Here is a 20,000-nt window from a genome sequence, read left to right on the forward strand (position 1 = left end):
GGTCGCCACAGCGAGTCAACTTTCTCCATCTAACCCTATTCTCTGTATCTTCCTCTCTCACACCAGCTACTTTCATATCCTCTCTCACTACGTCCATAAATCTTCTCTTTGGTCTTCCTCGAGACCTCTTGCCTGGCAGCTCCAATTCCAGCATCCGTCTACCAATATATTCACTATCTCTTCTCTGTACATGACCGAACCATCTCAGTCTGGCTTCTCTGACCTTCTCTCCAAAACATCGAACATGTGCCGTCCCTCTGATAGATTCATTCCTGATCCTCTCCATCCTGGTCACTCCCAAAGAGAACCTCAACATCTTCATCTCTGCAACCTCTAGTTCTGCCTGCTGTCTTTTGGTCATTGTAACAGTTTCTAGTCCATACATCATCGCTGGTCTCACCACTGTCTTGTACACCTTTCCTTTTATTCTGGCCGATAGTCTTCTATCACATAGTACCCCTGACACTTTTCTCCACCCATTCCAACCTGCTTGGACCCGTCTCTTCACCTCTTTTCCGCACTCTCCGTTGCTCTGGACTGTTGACCCTAAGTACCTGAAATCCTCCAGCTTCTTGATCTCCATTCCCTGTAGCCTCACCGCTCCACCCGAGTTCCTCTCATTCACACACATATATTCTGTCTTGCTGCGACTAACTTTCATTCCTCTCCTTTCCAGAGCATACCTCCACCTCTCTAGATTTTCCTCTACCTGTTGTCTGCTCTCACTACAGATCACAATGTCATCCGCAAACATCATGGTCCATGGGGATTCCTGTCTAACCTCATCTGTCAGCCTATCCATCACCATTGCGAACAAGAAGGGGCTCAGTGCTGATCCCTGATGGAGTCCCACCTCCACCTTGAACTTCTCTGTTACCCCTACAGCACACCGTACCAGTGTCTCACAGCTAGCATACATGTCCTGCACCAGTCCAACATACTTCTCTGCCACTCCAGACTTCCTCATACAATACCAGAGCTCCTCTCTTGGCACCCTGTCATATGCTTTTTCTAGGTCTACAAAAACGCAGTGCAACTCCCTCTGGCCTTCTCTGTACTTTTCTATTAGCATTCTCAACGCAAATACTGCATCTGTAGTACTCTTCCTAGGCATGAAGCCATACTGCTGTTCACAAATGCTGACTTCTGCTCTCAGTCTAGTTTCCACTACTCTTTCCCATAACTTCATTGTATGGCTCATCAACTTTATCCCTCTGTAGTTGCCACAATTCTGCACATCCCCTTTATTCTTAAAAATAGGCACCATCACACTTTGTCTCCATTCTTCAGGCATCTTCTCACTCTCTAAGATCCTGTTGAATAATCTAGTCAGAAAATCTACCGCTGCCTCTCCTAGACACTTCCACACCTCCACAGGTATATCATCAGGACCAACTGCTTTTCCACTCTTCATCCTCTTCAATGCCTTCCTCACTTCACTTTTACTAATTTTTGCTACTTTGTGGTCTACAATAGTCACCTCTTCTACCCTTGCCTCTCTTTCATTTTCCACATTCATCAGTTCTTCAAAGTACTCTTTCCATCTTCCCATCACTCTTCTAGCATCTGTCAATACATTTCCCTCTCTGTCCTTTATCACCCGGACCTGTTGTACATCCTTTGCATCTTTATCTCTCTGTCTCGCCAACCTGTATAGATCATTCTCACCCTCCTTACTATCCAACCGAGCATACAAGTCATCATAAGCCCTTTGTTTTGCCTTTGCTACCTCTATCTTTACCTTTCGCCGCACCTCCCTGAACTCCTGTCTGTTCTCTTCAGTCCTCTCAGTATCCCACTTCTTCTTCGCTAACCGCTTTCTCTGTATACACTCCTGCACTTCCTCATTCCACCACCAAGTCTCCTTATCTACTTTCCTTCCAGATGACACACCAAGTACTCTTTTACCTGTCTCCCTGATAACACTAGCTGTAGTTGTCCAATCATCTGGAAGCTCACCCTGACCACCCAGACCCTTTCTCAACTCCTCCCTGAAAACCATGCAACACTCCTCCCTTTTCAGCTTCCACCATTTTGTCCTCTGCTCTGCCTTTGTCCTCTTCATCTTCCTTGTCACCAGAGTCATCCTACAAACCACCATCCTATGCTGTCTGGCTACACTCTCACCTACAACTACTTTGCAGTCACTAATCTCTTTCAGGTTACCCCGTCTATACAAGATGTAGTCTACCTGCGTGCTCCTACCTCCGCTCTTATAAGTTACCCTATGTTCCTGTTTTTTCTGGAAAAAGGTGTTCACTACAGCCATTTCCATCCTTTTTGCAAAATCTACCACCATCTGTCCCTCTGCATTCCTATCCTTGATACCAAATCTGCCCATCACTTCTTCATCCCCTCTATTGCCTTCACCAACATGTCCATTGAAGTCTGCACCAATGACCACTCTCTCATTTCTGGGGATATTCTGCATCACTTCATCTAACTCATTCCAGAACTTCTCCTTCTCTTCAGATTCACATCCCACCTGCGGGGCATAGCCACTAACAACATTGAGCATCACACCTTCGATTTCCAGTTTCAGACTCATAAGTCTATCTGACATTCTTTTCACCTCTAGGACGTTCCTAACAAACTCCTCCTTCAAGATAACTCCTACTCCATTTCTCTTCTTGTCAGTACCATAATAGTACAACTTAAAGCCTGCTCCTAAGCTTCTAGCCTTACTACCTTTCCACCTGGTCTCCTGGACACACAGTATATCCACCTTCCTTCTCTGCATCATGTCGACCAGCTCTCTACCTTTTCCTGTCATAGTCCCAACATTCAAAGTCCCTACTCTCAGTCCCAGACTCTTTCCCTTCCTCCTCTCTCTCTGCTTCCGAACACGCACTCCTCCTCTTCTTCTTGTTCTTGTTCTTCGACCCACAGTAGCCCAATTTCCATTAGTACCCTGTAGGTCATCAGTACCAATGGCGGTCGTTGTTAACCCGGTCCGCGACCGATCCGGTATGGTATAGTTTTGGTTGTCTCGCATATTTGGTTTTGGCAAAAGTTTTACGCCGGATGCCCTTCCTGACGCAACCCTCTGCATTTATCCGGGCTTGGGACCGGCACAGGGAGACACTGCTCCGTGCCCCCCCAAGGCAGGCTTGGAGAGGCACGGGCCAGTGCCGCCCTGAGGCTGCATTTTGTCAGCACCATAATAGTATAACTTAAAGCCTGCTCCTAAGCTTCTAGCCTTACTACCCTTCCACCTGGTCTCCTGGACACACAGTATATCCAGCTTCCTTCTCTGCATCGTGTCCATCAACTCTCTACCTTTTCCTGTCATAGTCCCAATATTCAAAGTCCCTACTCTCAGTCCCAGGCTCTTTCCTTTCCTCCTCTCTCTCTGCTTCCGAACACGCACTCCTCCTCTTCTTCTTCTTCTTGTTCTTCGACCCACAGTAGCCCGATTTCCATTAGTACCCTGTAGGTCATCAGTACCAATGGCGGTCGTTGTTAACCCGGTCCGCGACCCATCCGGTATGGTATAGTTATGGTTGACTCGCATGTTTGGTTTTGGCAAACGTTTTACGCCGGATGCCCCTCCTGACGCAACCCTCTGCATTTATCCGGGCTTGGGACCGGCACAGGGAGACACTGCTCCGTGCCCCCCCCCCCCCCCAAAGGCAGGCTTGGAGAGACACGGGCCAGTGCCGCCCTGAGGCTGCATTACCCTCTCTTTCTTACATTTATTATAAAAATATGCTTATCTTCCTTTTAGCTCATCACACATGTCTTTATGATTTTCAGTCCATGCCTCAGCCGGCCTGAAGCTCCACTGATGCGCATGTGCGGATGCCTCTATCTAGCGGACATAAAATAAAGACAATCATTCAAATGTGAATGAGTCGGCGTGATGCTCCGGGATGTGTGGAGCTCAGGGAGCTCCACGAGTGAGGGAGTTAAGTTAGGGCGGGGGTGCAAGTAGGCTCTAGGATTCCCCGAGTCGGGGCGAGCGATGGGTTTAGAGGCGTATCGCATTGAAGATAATGGCCGCATATCCTTCTTGGACTTTTCTAAAGCCTTTGACTCGGTCGAACATCCATTTATCATAGCAACGCTCGAACATTTTGGATTTGGTTAAATATTCAGGAATGTGATCCGTGGGCTCTATGAGAATATTCATAGCTGTGTCACCCTGCCAAGCGGCACCACTCCGAGCTTCCATGTTGATGTGGGAATCCCCCAAGGTTGCCCCATCTCACCCTATTTATTTATAATTGCTACCGAAATGCTAGCCGTTTATGTTGAAAAGAGCAACGATATCCAAAAGTTAGACGTGCTGGGGACTGAAATTGTTATTAGCCTGCTGGCAGATGACACAACCTTAGTTTTGAAAAATGAACATCAAGTCCCAATAAGTGCCGAAAACAACCAAAACATTCTCCAAGGCTTCAGGATTGTCATTAAACTTAAAGAAATGCAAACTTCTTGCGCTGCATGACTCGCCACTAAAGGAAATCAGCGATGTTTCCATGAAATCAGAAATAAAATACTTGAGCATTTTCCTATCCAAGGACCAAACGTTAAATCAATCCAGGAACATTGAATCTAAACTGAATCAAAGTAAAGCTTAATTCTAATATATGGCTCCAGAGAGATTTATCAATATTAGGCCGGATATATTTGACTAAAATGGATGTGTTTATCCAGATGTATATACCCAGCGTATTCCAATGCTGCTCCAAATCAACTCGTAAAATCTGTTAACCAAATCAATTTCAACTTTATCTGGAGGAACAGACCACACCATCTAAGAAAAATCACATATGGTGAAAGAAACAAGTGAAGGAGGGCTGAAAGTGATAGAGTCGGACTGCTTGAATGGGACATTGAAGGTGAACTGGTTGAAATCCTGGATCAAACCTCATCGTTCTTTCTGGTATTGTACTCCAAACTACTTATTCAACAAAGTCGGCGGCCTGAGTCTTCTGCTTATCTCTGACTTGGATATCAACAAGATTCCTGTCAAATGTTCAGAGTTCCATAAACAAATATTATTATACTGGAAAATGATATACGTACACAATTTCTCACCACACAGTATAATAGTTTGGAACAATCGATATGTACTGCATGGCAACAAACCTCTGTTTTACAAGGAATGCTTTGAGAAAGGTATATGGTCGATAATTGACTTGATGGATGACACTGGCAGTCCTCTGGACAATGAGCAGTTCTGTACTACACACAGATTCAAGCCTCCCATATTAGAGTTGCTAAAGTTACGAAACGCACTGCCTCGACAATTTGTATTCCTGACCAAAAATATAATGACGCACCGAACCGTACAACCACAGTTACCCCGACTATCACTCCAGGGAATCTCAATTGTGGACAGAAAGCGCGGCAACTCCTTTATTAGGAAATGTTTCACAGGAAACTTATTCCCTGGACGTCAAAAAAAAAAAAAAGGATATTTTAAATAAATTTGATGAGGAATCGATTGCCACGCTGCGAACCATGTATCTGACTCTACCCATACCCCCAAGGCAAAAGAGACCCACTTCAAAATTATGACTGACATCTACCCATCTAAGGAATTATCGAGGGTACGCTTTAATTTTGAAGATAATATTTGTACATTTTGTGAAGACAACATTGAAACCACTGACCATATATTTTTTCTCCTTCTCATTCCATCGTCACCAGTTTCCTTCTCAAAAGATGATATAACATTCTGTTTACTTATAAGCAACATAACAGATGAACTCTGTGTCAATGTTCTTTTAGGCCTGGCCAAGTTCTTCATTCACAAGAACAGAATGCAAAAATGCTCCCCAAATTTTAATGTCTTCATAAACGATTTTGAAATATAAAAAAAAAAAAAAAAAAATCCTTAAAACTTATGGAAAAATCCGAAAACTAAAAAATATAGTTACCCATGTCCGAGGTTCCTTTTTTTTTTGGTAAAAAAAAAAAAACAAAAAAAAAAAAACAACTTGATTACATGTTACATTCCCCTTGCAATTTTTTTTTTTTTTTTTCGTTTTAATTTCTTATTTGTCTATCTATTGATTTAATTACTTCCTTTTAATTTCTTTTTTTGTCTCGCACTGTAAATTTCTCACAAACCTGTAACACTATTAACTTCTCATTACATACAGAACAAATGTCCTGATGTCCGTTGCTTCCTCATCCCTGGTTGTTTCATTGACATTCAGTTCTACCTTGCTATGTTTATTTGTACATCTGTATATTTGGGTGTACTATTTATGTTCAATTAAAAACAGTTTGATGTCTGAGATTCCTTGTGAACCGCCAACTTAATTACATGTTATATTCCCCTCACAATTTTTTTTTTTCGTTTTTAATTTTATTTTTCTATCTATTTATTTAATTATATCCTTTTAATTTTCTTTTTTTGTCTAGCATTAAAAATTTCTCGCAAACCGTTAACACTATTAACTTCTGATTACTTACACCACGATTGCGCTTATGCCCCCCCACCCATCCCGCTTTTTCCGTACGGAGGCAGACACTGAGATCGAAAGCAAATGGGTGTCATTGAAATGCAGTAACAGGGTGATAACAGCCGTGTTCGAAGTGTGTAGGGGCTTATAGGAGAGCAGAAGCACGTCACGCAATTCACCTGAGTTCGGAGGATCGGGAGTACCAGGGCCCATAGCGGAGAAGCGGAAGAGCGGAGTTATGTGTCTCTTCTCAAAGGCCGGGAAGCTGGGGGGCAGCAGGACCCCTTAGAGCGGCTAATGTGAGCCTTCTCCGGACATAGATCACCCGGACTTATGACTGGAGCTCCCGGACCTCCGGGCACACACATATGTGAATGAGTGGATGAGCTAATGTCGGTTTGGTTGTGGATACGTTTCGGCCAATGCTATCAGCACAGCTATGATTATCCCCAGAACGTTGAGAACGAGCTCCCGGAACTCCAGACATGCGTATATAAAAGAGTGGAATTAAGGTGTGTGTGTGTGTGTGTGTGTGTGTGTGTGTGTGTATACGTGTGGGACAGAAGTAATGTTGGGGACAGAAATTGTTATTAGCCTGCTGGCAGATGACACAACCTTAGTTTTGAAAAATGAACATCAAGTCCCAATAAGTGCTGAAAAAAACCAAAACATTCTCCAAGGCTTCAGGATTGTCATTAAACTTAAAGAAATGCAAACTTCTTGCGCTGCATGACTCGCCACTAAAGGAAATCAGCGATGTTTCTATGAAATCAGAAATAAAATACTTGAGCATTTTCCTATTCAAGGACCAAACGTTAAATCAATCCAGGAACATTGAATCTAAACTGAATCAAAGTAAAGCTTAATTCTAATATATGGCTCCAGAGAGATTTATCAATATTAGGCCGGATATATTTGACTAAAATGGATGTGTTTATCCAGATGTATATACCCAGCGTATTCCAATGCTGCTCCAAATCAACTCGTATAATCTGTTAACCAAATCAATTTCAACTTTATCTGGAGGAACAGACCACACCATCTAAGAAAAATCACATATGGTGAAAGAAACAAGTGAAGGAGGGCTGAAAGTGATAGAGTCGGACTGCTTGAATGGGACATTGAAGGTGAACTGGTTGAAATCCTGGATCAAACCTCATCGTTCTTTCTGGTATTGTACTCCAAACTACTTATTCAACAAAGTCGGCGGCCTGAGTCTTCTGCTTATCTCTGACTTGGATATCAACAAGATTCCTGTCAAATGTTCAGAGTTCCATAAACAAATATTATTATACTGGAAAATGATATACGTACACAATTTCTCACCACACAGTATAATAGTTTGGAACAATCGATATGTACTGCATGGCAACAAACCTCTGTTTTACAAGGAATGCTTTGAGAAAGGTATATGGTCGATAATTGACTTGATGGATGACACTGGCAGTCCTCTGGACAATGAGCAGTTCTGTACTACACACAGATTCAAGCCTCCCATATTAGAGTTGCTAAAGTTACGAAACGCACTGCCTCGACAATTTGTATTCCTGACCAAAAATATAATGACGCACCGAACCGTACAACCACAGTTACCCCGACTATCACTCCAGGGAATCTCAATTGTGGACAGAAAGCGCGGCAACTCCTTTATTAGGAAATGTTTCACAGGAAACTTATTCCCTGGACGTCAAAAAAAAAAAAAAGGATATTTTAAATAAATTTGATGAGGAATCGATTGCCACGCTGCGAACCATGTATCTGACTCTACCCATACCCCCAAGGCAAAAGAGACCCACTTCAAAATTATGACTGACATCTACCCATCTAAGGAATTATCGAGGGTACGCTTTAATTTTGAAGATAATATTTGTACATTTTGTGAAGACAACATTGAAACCACTGACCATATATTTTTTCTCCTTCTCATTCCATCGTCACCAGTTTCCTTCTCAAAAGATGATATAACATTCTGTTTACTTATAAGCAACATAACAGATGAACTCTGTGTCAATGTTCTTTTAGGCCTGGCCAAGTTCTTCATTCACAAGAACAGAATGCAAAAATGCTCCCCAAATTTTAATGTCTTCATAAACGATTTTGAAATATAAAAAAAAAAAAAAAAAAATCCTTAAAACTTATGGAAAAATCCAAAAACTAAAAAATATAGTTACCCATGTCCGAGGTTCCTTTTTTTTTTGGTAAAAAAAAAAAAAAAAAAAAAAAAAAAACAACTTGATTACATGTTACATTCCCCTTGCAATTTTTTTTTTTTTTTTTTCGTTTTAATTTCTTATTTGTCTATCTATTGATTTAATTACTTCCTTTTAATTTCTTTTTTTGTCTCGCACTGTAAATTTCTCACAAACCTGTAACACTATTAACTTCTCATTACATACAGAACAAATGTCCTGATGTCCGTTGCTTCCTCATCCCTGGTTGTTTCATTGACATTCAGTTCTACCTTGCTATGTTTATTTGTACATTTGTATATTTGGGTGTACTATTTATGTTCAATTAAAAACAGTTTGATGTCTGAGATTCCTTGTGAACCGCCAACTTAATTACATGTTATATTCCCCTCACAATTTTTTTTTTTCGTTTTTAATTTTATTTTTCTATCTATTTATTTAATTATATCCTTCTAATTTTCTTTTTTTGTCTAGCATTAAAAATTTCTCGCAAACCGTTAACACTATTAACTTCTGATTACTTACACCACGAATGCGCTTATGCCCCCCCACCCATCCCGCTTTTTCCGTACGGAGGCAGACACTGAGATCGAAAGCAAATGGGTGTCATTGAAATGCAGTAACAGGGTGATAACAGCCGTGTTCGAAGTGTGTAGGGGCTTATAGGAGAGCAGAAGCACGTCACGCAATTCACCTGAGTTCGGAGGATCGGGAGTACCAGGGCCCATAGCGGAGAAGCGGAAGAGCGGAGTTATGTGTCTCTTCTCAAAGGCGGGGAAACTGGGGGGCAGCAGGACCCCTTAGAGCGGCTAATGTGAGTCTTCTCCGGACATAGATCACCCGGACTTATGACTGGAGCTCCCGGACCTCTGGGCACACACATATGTGAATGACTGGATGAGCTAATGTTGGTTTGGTTGTGGATACGTTTCGGCCAATGCTATCAGCACAGCTATGATTATCCCCAGAACGTTGAGAACGAGCTCCCGGAACTCCAGACATGCGTATATAAAAGAGTGGAATTAAGGTGTGTGTGTGTGTGTGTGTGTGTGTGTGTGTGTGTGTGTGTGTGTGTGTATACGTGTGGGACAGAAGTAATGTTGGGGACAGAAATTGTTATTAGCCTGCTGGCAGATGACACAACCTTAGTTTTGAAAAATGAACATCAAGTCCCAATAAGTGCTGAAAACAACCAAAACATTCTCCAAGGCTTCAGGATTGTCATTAAACTTAAAGAAATGCAAACTTCTTGCGCTGCATGACTCGCCACTAAAGGAAATCAGCGATGTTTCCATGAAATCAGAAATAAAATACTTGAGCATTTTCCTATCCAAGGACCAAACGTTAAATCAATCCAGGAACATTGAATCTAAACTGAATCAAAGTAAAGCTTAATTCTAATATATGGCTCCAGAGAGATTTATCAATATTAGGCCGGATATATTTGACTAAAATGGATGTGTTTATCCAGATGTATATACCCAGCGTATTCCAATGCTGCTCCAAATCAACTCGTAAAATCTGTTAACCAAATCAATTTCAACTTTATCTGGAGGAACAGACCACACCATCTAAGAAAAATCACATATGGTGAAAGAAACAAGTGAAGGAGGGCTGAAAGTGATAGAGTCGGACTGCTTGAATGGGACATTGAAGGTGAACTGGTTGAAATCCTGGATCAAACCTCATCGTTCTTTCTGGTATTGTACTCCAAACTACTTATTCAACAAAGTCGGCGGCCTGAGTCTTCTGCTTATCTCTGACTTGGATATCAACAAGATTCCTGTCAAATGTTCAGAGTTCCATAAACAAATATTATTATACTGGAAAATGATATACGTACACAATTTCTCACCACACAGTATAATAGTTTGGAACAATCGATATGTACTGCATGGCAACAAACCTCTGTTTTACAAGGAATGCTTTGAGAAAGGTATATGGTCGATAATTGACTTGATGGATGACACTGGCAGTCCTCTGGACAATGAGCAGTTCTGTACTACACACAGATTCAAGCCTCCCATATTAGAGTTGCTAAAGTTACGAAACGCACTGCCTCGACAATTTGTATTCCTGACCAAAAATATAATGACGCACCGAACCGTACAACCACAGTTACCCCGACTATCACTCCAGGGAATCTCAATTGTGGACAAAAAGCGCGGCAACTCCTTTATTAGGAAATGTTTCACAGGAAACTTATTCCCTGGACGTCAAAAAAAAAAAAAAGGATATTTTAAATAAATTTGATGAGGAATCGATTGCCACGCTGCGAACCATGTATCTGACTCTACCCATACCCCCAAGGCAAAAGAGACCCACTTCAAAATTATGACTGACATCTACCCATCTAAGGAATTATCGAGGGTACGCTTTAATTTTGAAGATAATATTTGTACATTTTGTGAAGACAACATTGAAACCACTGACCATATATTTTTTCTCCTTCTCATTCCATCGTCACCAGTTTCCTTCTCAAAAGATGATATAACATTCTGTTTACTTATAAGCAACATAACAGATGAACTCTGTGTCAATGTTCTTTTAGGCCTGGCCAAGTTCTTCATTCACAAGAACAGAATGCAAAAATGCTCCCCAAATTTTAATGTCTTCATAAACGATTTTGAAATATAAAAAAAAAAAAAAAAAAATCCTTAAAACTTATGGAAAAATCCAAAAACTAAAAAATATAGTTACCCATGTCCGAGGTTCCTTTTTTTTTTGGTAAAAAAAAAAAAAAAAAAAAAAAAAAAACAACTTGATTACATGTTACATTCCCCTTGCAATTTTTTTTTTTTTTTTTTCGTTTTAATTTCTTATTTGTCTATCTATTGATTTAATTACTTCCTTTTAATTTCTTTTTTTGTCTCGCACTGTAAATTTCTCACAAACCTGTAACACTATTAACTTCTCATTACATACAGAACAAATGTCCTGATGTCCGTTGCTTCCTCATCCCTGGTTGTTTCATTGACATTCAGTTCTACCTTGCTATGTTTATTTGTACATTTGTATATTTGGGTGTACTATTTATGTTCAATTAAAAACAGTTTGATGTCTGAGATTCCTTGTGAACCGCCAACTTAATTACATGTTATATTCCCCTCACAATTTTTTTTTTTCGTTTTTAATTTTATTTTTCTATCTATTTATTTAATTATATCCTTCTAATTTTCTTTTTTTGTCTAGCATTAAAAATTTCTCGCAAACCGTTAACACTATTAACTTCTGATTACTTACACCACGAATGCGCTTATGCCCCCCCACCCATCCCGCTTTTTCCGTACGGAGGCAGACACTGAGATCGAAAGCAAATGGGTGTCATTGAAATGCAGTAACAGGGTGATAACAGCCGTGTTCGAAGTGTGTAGGGGCTTATAGGAGAGCAGAAGCACGTCACGCAATTCACCTGAGTTCGGAGGATCGGGAGTACCAGGGCCCATAGCGGAGAAGCGGAAGAGCGGAGTTATGTGTCTCTTCTCAAAGGCGGGGAAACTGGGGGGCAGCAGGACCCCTTAGACCGGCTAATGTGAGTCTTCTCCGGACATAGATCACCCGGACTTATGACTGGAGCTCCCGGACCTCTGGGCACACACATATGTGAATGAGTGGATGAGCTAATGTTGGTTTGGTTGTGGATACGTTTCGGCCAATGCTATCAGCACAGCTATGATTATCCCCAGAACGTTGAGAACGAGCTCCCGGAACTCCAGACATGCGTATATAAAAGAGTGGAATTAAGGTGTGTGTGTGTGTGTGTGTGTGTGTGTGTGTGTGTGTGTGTGTGTGTGTATACGTGTGGGACAGAAGTAATGTTGGGGACAGAAATTGTTATTAGCCTGCTGGCAGATGACACAACCTTAGTTTTGAAAAATGAACATCAAGTCCCAATAAGTGCTGAAAACAACCAAAACATTCTCCAAGGCTTCAGGATTGTCATTAAACTTAAAGAAATGCAAACTTCTTGCGCTGCATGACTCGCCACTAAAGGAAATCAGCGATGTTTCCATGAAATCAGAAATAAAATACTTGAGCATTTTCCTATCCAAGGACCAAACGTTAAATCAATCCAGGAACATTGAATCTAAACTGAATCAAAGTAAAGCTTAATTCTAATATATGGCTCCAGAGAGATTTATCAATATTAGGCCGGATATATTTGACTAAAATGGATGTGTTTATCCAGATGTATATACCCAGCGTATTCCAATGCTGCTCCAAATCAACTCGTAAAATCTGTTAACCAAATCAATTTCAACTTTATCTGGAGGAACAGACCACACCATCTAAGAAAAATCACATATGGTGAAAGAAACAAGTGAAGGAGGGCTGAAAGTGATAGAGTCGGACTGCTTGAATGGGACATTGAAGGTGAACTGGTTGAAATCCTGGATCAAACCTCATCGTTCTTTCTGGTATTGTACTCCAAACTACTTATTCAACAAAGTCGGCGGCCTGAGTCTTCTGCTTATCTCTGACTTGGATATCAACAAGATTCCTGTCAAATGTTCAGAGTTCCATAAACAAATATTATTATACTGGAAAATGATATACGTACACAATTTCTCACCACACAGTATAATAGTTTGGAACAATCGATATGTACTGCATGGCAACAAACCTCTGTTTTACAAGGAATGCTTTGAGAAAGGTATATGGTCGATAATTGACTTGATGGATGACACTGGCAGTCCTCTGGACAATGAGCAGTTCTGTACTACACACAGATTCAAGCCTCCCATATTAGAGTTGCTAAAGTTACGAAACGCACTGCCTCGACAATTTGTATTCCTGACCAAAAATATAATGACGCACCGAACCGTACAACCACAGTTACCCCGACTATCACTCCAGGGAATCTCAATTGTGGACAAAAAGCGCGGCAACTCCTTTATTAGGAAATGTTTCACAGGAAACTTATTCCCTGGACGTCAAAAAAAAAAAAAAGGATATTTTAAATAAATTTGATGAGGAATCGATTGCCACGCTGCGAACCATGTATCTGACTCTACCCATACCCCCAAGGCAAAAGAGACCCACTTCAAAATTATGACTGACATCTACCCATCTAAGGAATTATCGAGGGTACGCTTTAATTTTGAAGATAATATTTGTACATTTTGTGAAGACAACATTGAAACCACTGACCATATATTTTTTCTCCTTCTCATTCCATCGTCACCAGTTTCCTTCTCAAAAGATGATATAACATTCTGTTTACTTATAAGCAACATAACAGATGAACTCTGTGTCAATGTTCTTTTAGGCCTGGCCAAGTTCTTCATTCACAAGAACAGAATGCAAAAATGCTCCCCAAATTTTAATGTCTTCATAAACGATTTTGAAATATAAAAAAAAAAAAAAAAAATCCTTAAAACTTATGGAAAAATCCAAAAACTAAAAAATATAGTTACCCATGTCCGAGGTTCCTTTTTTTTTTGGTAAAAAAAAAAAACAAAAAAAAAACAACAACTTGATTACATGTTACATTCCCCTTGCAATTTTTTTTTTTTTTTTTTCATTTTAATTTCTTATTTGTCTATCTATTGATTTAATTACTTCCTTTTAATTTCTTTTTTTGTCTCGCACTGTAAATTTCTCACAAACCTGTAACACTATTAACTTCTCATTACATACAGAACAAATGTCCTGATGTCCGTTGCTTCCTCATCCCTGGTTGTTTCATTGACATTCAGTTCTACCTTGCTATGTTTATTTGTACATCTGTATATTTGGGTGTACTATTTATGTTCAATTAAAAACAGTTTGATGTCTGAGATTCCTTGTGAACCGCCAACTTAATTACATGTTATATTCCCCTCACAATTTTTTTTTTTCGTTTTTAATTTTATTTTTCTATCTATTTATTTAATTATATCCTTTTAATTTTCTTTTTTTGTCTAGCATTAAAAATTTCTCGCAAACCGTTAACACTATTAACTTCTGATTACTTACACCACGAATGCGCTTATGCCCCCCCACCCATCCCGCTTTTTCCGTACGGAGGCAGACACTGAGATCGAAAGCAAATGGGTGTCATTGAAATGCAGTAACAGGGTGATAACAGCCGTGTTCGAAGTGTGTAGGGGCTTATAGGAGAGCAGAAGCACGTCACGCAATTCACCTGAGTTCGGAGGATCGGGAGTACCAGGGCCCATAGCGGAGAAGCGGAAGAGCGGAGTTATGTGTCTCTTCTCAAAGGCCGGGAAGCTGGGGGGCAGCAGGACCCCTTAGAGCGGCTAATGTGAGCCTTCTCCGGACATAGATCACCCGGACTTATGACTGGAGCTCCCGGACCTCCGGGCACACACATATGTGAATGAGTGGATGAGCTAATGTCGGTTTGGTTGTGGATACGTTTCGGCCAATGCTATCAGCACAGCTATGATTATCCCCAGAACGTTGAGAACGAGCTCCCGGAACTCCAGACATGCGTATATAAAAGAGTGGAATTAAGGTGTGTGTGTGTGTGTGTGTGTGTGTGTGTGTGTGTATACGTGTGGGACAGAAGTAATGTTGGGGACAGAAATTGTTATTAGCCTGCTGGCAGATGACACAACCTTAGTTTTGAAAAATGAACATCAAGTCCCAATAAGTGCTGAAAAAAACCAAAACATTCTCCAAGGCTTCAGGATTGTCATTAAACTTAAAGAAATGCAAACTTCTTGCGCTGCATGACTCGCCACTAAAGGAAATCAGCGATGTTTCTATGAAATCAGAAATAAAATACTTGAGCATTTTCCTATCCAAGGACCAAACGTTAAATCAATCCAGGAACATTGAATCTAAACTGAATCAAAGTAAAGCTTAATTCTAATATATGGCTCCAGAGAGATTTATCAATATTAGGCCGGATATATTTGACTAAAATGGATGTGTTTATCCAGATGTATATACCCAGCGTATTCCAATGCTGCTCCAAATCAACTCGTAAAATCTGTTAACCAAATCAATTTCAACTTTATCTGGAGGAACAGACCACACCATCTAAGAAAAATCACATATGGTGAAAGAAACAAGTGAAGGAGGGCTGAAAGTGATAGAGTCGGACTGCTTGAATGGGACATTGAAGGTGAACTGGTTGAAATCCTGGATCAAACCTCATCGTTCTTTCTGGTATTGTACTCCAAACTACTTATTCAACAAAGTCGGCGGCCTGAGTCTTCTGCTTATCTCTGACTTGGATATCAACAAGATTCCTGTCAAATGTTCAGAGTTCCATAAACAAATATTATTATACTGGAAAATGATATACGTACACAATTTCTCACCACACAGTATAATAGTTTGGAACAATCGATATGTACTGCATGGCAACAAACCTCTGTTTTACAAGGAATGCTTTGAGAAAGGTATATGGTCGATAATTGACTTGATGGATGACACTGGCAGTCCTCTGGACAATGAGCAGTTCTGTACTACACACAGATTCAAGCCTCCCATATTAGAGTTGCTAAAGTTACGAAACGCACTGCCTCGACAATTTGTATTCCTGACCAAAAATATAATGACGCACCGAACCGTACAACCACAGTTACCCCGACTATCACTCCAGGGAATCTCAATTGTGGACAGAAAGCGCGGCAACTCCTTTATTAGGAAATGTTTCACAGGAAACTTATTCCCTGGACGTCAAAAAAAAAAAAAAGGATATTTTAAATAAATTTGATGAGGAATCGATTGCCACGCTGCGAACCATGTATCTGACTCTACCCATACCCCCAAGGCAAAAGAGACCCACTTCAAAATTATGACTGACATCTACCCATCTAAGGAATTATCGAGGGTACGCTTTAATTTTGAAGATAATATTTGTACATTTTGTGAAGACAACATTGAAACCACTGACCATATATTTTTTCTCCTTCTCATTCCATCGTCACCAGTTTCCTTCTCAAAAGATGATATAACATTCTGTTTACTTATAAGCAACATAACAGATGAACTCTGTGTCAATGTTCTTTTAGGCCTGGCCAAGTTCTTCATTCACAAGAACAGAATGCAAAAATGCTCCCCAAATTTTAATGTCTTCATAAACGATTTTGAAATATAAAAAAAAAAAAAAAAAATCCTTAAAACTTATGGAAAAATCCAAAAACTAAAAAATATAGTTACCCATGTCCGAGGTTCCTTTTTTTTTTGGTAAAAAAAAAAAACAAAAAAAAAAAAACAACTTGATTACATGTTACATTCCCCTTGCAATTTTTTTTTTTTTTTTTCGTTTTAATTTCTTATTTGTCTATCTATTGATTTAATTACTTCCTTTTAATTTCTTTTTTTGTCTCGCACTGTAAATTTCTCACAAACCTGTAACACTATTAACTTCTCATTACATACAGAACAAATGTCCTGATGTCCGTTGCTTCCTCATCCCTGGTTGTTTCATTGACATTCAGTTCTACCTTGCTATGTTTATTTGTACATCTGTATATTTGGGTGTACTATTTATGTTCAATTAAAAACAGTTTGATGTCTGAGATTCCTTGTGAACCGCCAACTTAATTACATGTTATATTCCCCTCACAATTTTTTTTTTTCGTTTTTAATTTTATTTTTCTATCTATTTATTTAATTATATCCTTTTAATTTTCTTTTTTTGTCTAGCATTAAAAATTTCTCGCAAACCGTTAACACTATTAACTTCTGATTACTTACACCACGAATGCGCTTATGCCCCCCCACCCATCCCGCTTTTTCCGTACGGAGGCAGACACTGAGATCGAAAGCAAATGGGTGTCATTGAAATGCAGTAACAGGGTGATAACAGCCGTGTTCGAAGTGTGTAGGGGCTTATAGGAGAGCAGAAGCACGTCACGCAATTCACCTGAGTTCGGAGGATCGGGAGTACCAGGGCCCATAGCGGAGAAGCGGAAGAGCGGAGTTATGTGTCTCTTCTCAAAGGCGGGGAAGCTGGGGGGCAGCAGGACCCCTTAGACCGGCTAAGGTGAGCCTACTCCGGACAGAGATCACCCGGAGTTATGACTGGAGCTCCCGGACCTCTGGGCACACACATATGTGAATGACTGGATGAGCTAATGTCGGTTTGGTTGTGGATACGTTTCGGCCAATGCTATCAGCACAGCGATGATGAGTTCAGGTGTGTCTGTGTGTGTTTGTGTGTTTGTGTGTGTGTGTGTGTGTGTGTGTGTGTGTGCGTGTGTTTGTGTGTGTGTGAGAGTTTGTTTTTGTGGGTTGGGGGGGGTTCCCGCGGACACGGAGTACCAGGGCCTGGAGCGGATGAGGTGAGGAGCGGAGGAGAGCAGAAGCCCGGACCGTGATTCGCTTGTGTCCAGCGGTTCGGGTTTTCCAGGGCCCGAAACGGAGGAGCGGAGGAGCGGAGGAGCGGAGGAGCGGAGGAGCGGAGGAGCGGAGGAGCGGAGGAGCGGAGGACAGCAAAACCCCTTTCTGCAATTCGCCTGAGTCCGGCGGATCGGTAGTACCTGGTTCCGCAGCGGATGAGCGGAGGAGTGGAGGAGATGTTTCTCTTCTCAGAGGCGGCGAGGGGGGGGGGGCAGGACCCCTTACCCTTATCCCCCCCGGACGTTTGAGTGGAGCTCCCGGACCTCCGGGCACGCACATGCGAATGACTGGATCACAGGGAGTGCCAGGGCCTGGAGCGGATGAGCAGAGGAGAGGCGGAGGGCAGAAGCCCGGCCCTGTTCAAGAGTTCCAGGGTCCAAAGCGGGGGAGCGAAGAAGCGGAGGAGGGGAGGAGAGCAGAAGAGCAAAAAACTGGCCCGGAATTCACCGAAGTCCCGCGGATCGGGAGTTCCAGGGCCCGGAGCGGAAGAGCGGAGGAGCGGAGGAGAGGAGGAGCGGAGCAAAGCTAAGCCCGTCTTAACAACAAGGAAATTACAGATGAGGCTATAATTTCTAATGAAAACTTTAAATTCTATAGCCACGTATACACTTCGACATTGTCAAAAAGCGATTGTGACTCCTTTCCATTAAATATTCCTCAATATATCCCAAAAATAAACAACAAACAATATATGTTTGTTTATATATGTTTATATATAAACAACAAAACATATACAGTTTGATGTCTGAGATTCCTTGTGAATCGCCAACTTAATTACATGTCGTATTCCCCTTGCATTTTTTTTTTTTGGTTTTAATTTCATTTGTCTATCTATTTATCTAATTATTTCCTTTTAATTTCGTTTTTTGTCTAGCACTGTAAATTTCTCACAAACCTGTAACACTATTAACTTCTCATTACATACAGAACAAATGTCCTCATGTCCGTTGCTTCCTCATGCCTGGTTGTTTCATTGACATTCAGTTCTACCTTGCTATGTTTATTTGTACATTTGTATATTTGGGTGTACTATTTATGTTCAATTAAAAACAGTTTGATGTCTGAGATTCCCTGTGAACCGCCAACTTAATTACATGTTATATTCCCCTCACAATTTTTTTTTTTTCGTTTTTAATTTTATTTTTCTATCTATTTATTTAATTATATCCTTTTAATTTTCTTTTTTTGTCTAGCATTAAAAATTTCTCGCAAACCGTTAACACTATTAACTTCTGATTACTTACAGCACGAATGCGCTTATGCCCCCCCACCCCCCCACCCCCCCGCTTTTTCCGTACGGTGGCAGACACTGAGATCGAAAGCAAATGGGTGTCATTGAAATGCAGTAACAGGGTGATAACAGCCGTGTTCGAAGTGTGTAGGGGCTTATAGTAGAGCAGAAGCACGTCACGCAATTCACCTGAGTTCGGAGGATCGGGAGTACCAGGGCCCATAGCGGAGAAGCGGAAGAGCGGAGTTATGTGTCTCTTCTCAAAGGCCGGGAAGCTGGGGGGCAGCAGGACCCCTTAGAGCGGCTAATGTGAGCCTTCTCCGGACATAGATCACCCGGACTTATGACTGGAGCTCCCGGACCTCTGGGCACACACATATGTGAATGAGTGGATGAGCTAATGTTGGTTTGGTTGTGGAAACGTTTCGGCCAATGCTATTAGCACAGCTATGATGAGTTCAGGTGTGTCTGTGTGTGTTTGTGTGTTTGTGTGTGTGTGTGTGTGTGTGTGTGTGTGCGTGTGTTTGTGTGTGTGTGAGAGTTTGTTTTTGTGGGTTGGGGGGGGTTCCCGCGGACACGGAGTACCAGGGCCTGGAGCGGATGAGGTGAGGAGCGGAGGAGAGCAGAAGCCCGGAGCGTGATTCGCTTGTGTCCAGCGGTTCGGGAGTTCCAGGGCCCGAAACGGAGGAGCGGAGGAGCGGAGGACGGCAAAACCCCTTTCTGCAATTCGCCTGAGTCCGGCGGATCGGTAATACCTGGTTCCGCAGCGGAGGAGCGGAGGAGTGGATCAGATGTTTCTCTTCTCAGAGGCGGCGAGGAGGGGGGGAGAGGGACAGGACCCCTTACCCTTACCCCCCC

Source organism: Fistularia commersonii, unplaced genomic scaffold, assembly GCF_037954325.1.
Source record: "Fistularia commersonii isolate RoL2024-O1a breed Wild unplaced genomic scaffold, RoL_Fcom_v1.0 HiC_scaffold_51, whole genome shotgun sequence".
NCBI lineage: Eukaryota > Metazoa > Chordata > Actinopteri > Syngnathiformes > Fistulariidae > Fistularia > Fistularia commersonii.